Source organism: Arachis ipaensis, chromosome B08 (genome assembly GCF_000816755.2).
Source record: "Arachis ipaensis cultivar K30076 chromosome B08, Araip1.1, whole genome shotgun sequence".
In the NCBI taxonomy this organism is placed as follows: domain Eukaryota; kingdom Viridiplantae; phylum Streptophyta; class Magnoliopsida; order Fabales; family Fabaceae; genus Arachis; species Arachis ipaensis.
In genome coordinates, this window is record NC_029792.2 from 18,247,955 (window position 1) to 18,253,062 (window position 5,108).

At 30.5% G+C, this 5,108-nt stretch overlaps 1 long non-coding RNA gene and 1 other non-coding gene across 3 annotated transcripts in view; one reads left to right on the top strand and one right to left on the bottom strand.

The window, feature by feature from the left end:
* The window catches only part of LOC107612464, a 24,434-nt gene extending 20,550 nt beyond the window's left edge, over positions 1-3,884 (top strand). Inside the window, exons 3-7 of one of the 2 annotated variants that reach the window (XR_002352112.1) lie at positions 2,372-2,679; positions 2,813-2,994; positions 3,091-3,332; positions 3,489-3,698; positions 3,776-3,874. This is a non-coding gene — a transcript (uncharacterized LOC107612464). Of the gene's footprint in view, positions 1-2,066; positions 2,680-2,812; positions 2,995-3,090; positions 3,333-3,488; positions 3,699-3,775 lie in introns of those variants that run through there. The other variant, XR_001613770.2, reaches the window with a different exon arrangement.
* LOC107612466 lies at positions 1,965-4,515 on the bottom strand. The gene is made up of 3 exons (XR_001613772.2): positions 4,505-4,515; positions 2,558-2,563; positions 1,965-2,073 (listed from the first exon to the last, which is right to left on the bottom strand). It is a non-coding gene; the product is annotated as an uncharacterized LOC107612466 (long non-coding RNA).

Below are 5,108 nucleotides of genomic sequence, written 5' to 3' on the forward strand. Positions count from 1 at the left end.
TTTGTTGTTGGTTGTAATTATTATATATTATATTTGTATGAAATTTTTTTTGTTTTTTTTGTTGTTTTTATTATACTTCTCACTGTACTTTATTTTCGTTTTTATTATATACTAATGATAAGTAACAAAAGAGTCATAAATAATAAAAATTTATAGTCCAAAATGATACTAAATTAAAGAGTACTAACGACACTAAAATAAATTATAAAATATTTTTTTGTTTAATATTATAAAATGTATAGTACTCCCTTTTATATTTTTATTTCTTATTGTTTTTTAGTTCATATGAATTTTTTTATTATTTACTATTTTTTATGTTTAATATGTAAAGTGTCTTTTTTATTTTTATTTGACTTTATTCTTTTTTATTTTTTACTTATTTTTATCATTGACTTTTTTTATATTGGTTTTTTTCAGTGTTCTAATCTCTCAGGTATGTTAATTTTTTTATGGTATTTTTATTATTTCTTGTTCAAATGAATTCTATTTTTTTTCTCTTTTATGCACTGTGTTTATATCTTATACGAAGTTTATTTTATTTTTTTTTATTTGATATAGTTCATATAAATTTTTTTATCTTTTATTATATTTTTTTATTCATATGATATATATGGTTGGTTTTATAAAATTTTTATCGTTTTTTATTTGAGTTCTCGTTTTATATTTTATTATACTTTATTTTGTTGCAATTTTGCCCAAAGATTATCTATGTTAAATCATTAAGAAAGGAAGTACTTGAATGCGGAAGCGTAAGTCTTCTGTATTCTTAGGAGGCTGAATCGTAACTCTTTTGATGGGGAAAGAGCAACAAAGGCAGCTTTTGGTATATTGGAGACCGAAACCCTGAAAACCTATTTATATTTGAGCATGGCACCCATTAAACCCTTAAGCCCAAATAAAATGGTATCTAAAGCCCAAAAGATAATATATCTAAAATCCAAAAGATAATTATCTAAGGAACAAAAGATAATATCCGGTTTTATTCTCATTTAATTCCAAATCAAAAGTAATTAATAATGACTTATTCAATTTAGCATTTAAAACAATAAATGAGATCACCATTATATAAGTCATTTAATTTGAAATAGCATAATTTATTATTATAATTAATATATATATTTCCCACAAACAAATTAGAAAATTAAAATAATTTCTTAACAATCTCCCACTTGGGCTATACATATATTATTTCTTAACATAATCACATCTTATAAACTTTATGCGCGCATCTGAATGCTATTTCTCTCATTACTTTAACAATCTGAATGCAACTTTTATCACATTAAATCCCGTGACTAAACCACGTCAATTCCCATCCTAATATACTTAACGACATAAATCAAATTTGGATGAGTAATATGGAAATTACATGCCAAGGGATATGTTACTTTAATTTAGTAAGTAAATATTAACTTTATTATAAAATGAATTAATAAGATTTATTCAAATATCTAAAGTAAAATAATAGAATAATATAAAAATTTATTTTAATTAATGTCTCTTTTAGTAATTTTTTATCTAAAAGTGATTTTGAGTAGTATAATCTAAACAACCTTTTTTTATTCCTAATTAAAATTTTGAATCAAAATCAATCTGACAGGTGTTTGCTACGGTACGATGATAAATTCATACGTATCGATACGTTAAAAATATGGACAAGTAGTAACAAGCCACGTGGAATTTATTTTTCATATCAGCATTTAATTTTTTCTTTTTTAAATATATATTATATCACCACTTTTACTAATATACCCCTTTTAATTAAATAAATATAAAAAAATATTTTTAATTTAATTTTAAAAAAATCTTAAAACATTCTTTGATTAAACAAAAATACCCTTTTAAATTAATCAAATTTTAAAATTCAATTAATCTTAATTTTATAATTTCAAATAATTTAAACAACAAAACAAAAACATATTAAAAAAAAAAAACAAAAATCAATCGTTTTTCATCTCCTCCGTTTCTCCTAATCATTCGTGTTCTCATCTAAAACAAATCAAAACATATCAATAAAACTAAAAATCAATAGTTCTTCGTCTTCTTCAATTTTCCTAATATCATTCGTCCCCCCTTCCGAAGGAAAGACTTTCAAACAAAAATGGCAAAACCCTACTCCTAGGTTCTTTGCCGCGGCCGTCCCCTGTCTCAGCGCTTCCGCTTCTTCCTCTTCCCTCTGTCCGGAACCCAGGTAGCTCGGCACGTCGTCCCCATCCTGCTGGCTTCTCTGTCCGTGGCTTGGAGCAGCTTGTCATCGGGTCACTGCTTGCCGTCGTCTCTGCTCTCGCCGTCGTGTCGCCGGTCGCTGCCAGAACTGGGCTGGATAGGGTGTTTGAAGGGGATGGCTTCCATTCAAACTACTGAGTGAAAGGCGAGCTACTGGTCTACGCTTGTTCCTGTGCGAGAATCTCCGGCTTCAAATTTTAGATTTTTTATCCCTGCTCGCTCTGTTGCACATTCATATCCGGGCGAGTCTAGAACAAAAACAAGGGCTAGGTAGGTAAAGGTTACAGGGTTACAGCCAGCATAAAGGATTCTTAGGCGCCAAACAAATAACCTCTTTCTTTGTTCCTTTTCCGTTTTCTTCCAGCATATTTGTTACCAATGTTTCTGAGCAACCATAGCAGTCAGTTTGCTCATCAAGAAACAGCTTGCTACTTGTTACTAAAAGAACTTCAGGTTGTAAGTTGTTGTGAGGAAGACACATCTTCCCAATTTATTGCTTACTTTTTACTTCTGTTTCTAGAGAGCTTTCTATTTTTTCTAAAATTGCTCATTCTTGGTTTGTGTGATCCTCGTGTTCTAATGTTAGAAAATATGGGATGACGTTGGAGAGTCTGATTCTCAGAAAGATGCAATGTTACTTGAAATAGAGCAAAAGTGTTTGGAGTTGTATAAGAAAAAAGTGGATGAAGCAAAAGCATATAGAGCACAAATTCAGCAAGAAATTACTTAGCTGGCATCTGTGCGGCGATGGGCGTACAGCCACCACATGTAATTACTTAGGCACTCCAGAATTCAGATTGTGCTTTCGCCGTTTTCTCTGTCATGGAAATTTTCTAAGTAATAAATTCCGTTGCATGTCCACAGTTTGAGCACAAGACATGTGAAAGCTTGAAGAAAGGACGCAAAATTGTTGTTTTGCTGCTTGAGGAGATGCGCAAGCTGAAGACTGAGAGGAAGAAACAATTTTTAGAAGTCTTGTATCAACTGCAAAATATTTCAACTGAGCTGTATGGAAGTAAGGGGGCTAATGTATATCTAGATGAAAACAACTTGACTTTGGAAAGACTAAAAGAACTACAAAGGAAGTTCAATTTCAAAATGAAAAGGTGATATTCTGTTGTTACTCCTATTTGTTTTCTTGCCTAAACTGTTGATATGCTGAACTACAAAGTAGCCTTACTTCTATTGTCTGGCTCTAGATGAAAAGGTGATATTTTTTCTTAGAACACTTAAAATACTAATTTGGTATTCAATTGTTGCAGGCCAGTCGACTGAAGCAGGTATTTGACCTTTTGAATACTCTTAGTTCGCTATGTTCAGTACTTGGTTTGGATATAAAAGACAAACTTGGTGAAATTTGCCCCACTTTGGTTACTTCCACTGCATCGAAAGAAATAAGTGACAATACTATAAAGATTTTATCATCTGAAGTAAAAAGTTTGAGAGAGGTTAAATCACACACAATGCAGAAGGTCAATGTCATTTGCTCTTATTCTTCAAAATCCTGTATCATTACAGGAAGTAACTCTGATTTTTATTGCTTTATCAGCTTCAATGTCTTGCTACTGTACTATTAGAGATGTGGAATTTGATGGGCACACCACTTGAAGAACAGCTTCAATGTCTTGCTACTGTACTATTAGGAAGTAACTCTGTTTTTTTTTTAATATGTTTTTGTTTTGTTGTTTAAATTATTTGAAATTATAAAATTAAGATTAATTAAATTTTAAAATTTGATTAATTTGAAAGGGTATTTTTGTCTAATCAAATAAAGGAAATATGTTTAAGTTTTTTTATAAAATTAAATAAATAAAGACTTTTTTTAAAATTAAATTAAAAATATTTTTTTATATTTATTTAATTAAAAGGGGTATATTAGTAAAAGTGCTATGTTTGGTTGGAAGGAAAGAAATAGAGAGGAAATAAATAGAAAGGAAAGAAAAGAAAGGAAAGAAATTGAGTGGATTTTTATTTTTTTTAGATGTGTTTGGATGAAAGAAAAATAAAAAAGAAAGAAATAGTATAAAAAGACAATTTTATCCTTATGTTATAAAATATATTAAAATAAGTAAAGAGGTAATATTGGAAGTAGAGAGAAAGAATTAGTTTTCTCTCCATTTTTTCTCCATTGTTNGAGGGAAAGAAAATTGGTGGGTCCCACCAATATTTTTCTATCCCATTTTCTTTCCTCTCTCATTTCTCCCCTCAACCAAACAAAGAAAAATAACTATTTTCTTTCTAATTTCTTTCCCTTCTTTTTCATTCCTCCCATTTCCACCTCAAACAAACACACCATTAACGTATCGATACGTATGAATTTATCATTGTACCATAACAAACACCATTTTGTTTGTTAATATCATTCTCAACTTTTAGAAATTATCTTAAAATCATCCTTTTTATATAAAATGTTAATTACATAACGATTTTGCTCTAATAAAATATTCTCTTCTACCCACTAACCATCCCATTATCATCATTAGTTCATCACCATCACTGTTATTATTTCTATTACTACCACCACTATCCTCTCTCTCTTATTACAACGCAATTCAAGTCAAGTTTGTGTAGCTGTTGGATCCGAGCTTCGATTTTCTTCAAGACAGTGTTATTGAAACCGCCAAAGAGGTCGCAGTCTCCGGTGACGACGAGGACGACGGAGTTAATAGGCCCGACGTCCGTAAGGGGGACAACGATGTTGTCATCTCGGAGACTGCAATTGATGTCTTACAAGAGTCCGACGAGCGTTTCGGGGGCCTGCTGTTTAGGACGGCTTTGCAGTGACAAGCTTCATAACTTCATAATCTTGTGAGTTGTGAGATTCTTAACATAGTCGATTTTTTTTCAGAGTTTCATAGTGCCGCAGAAAATAGAAGAAGAAA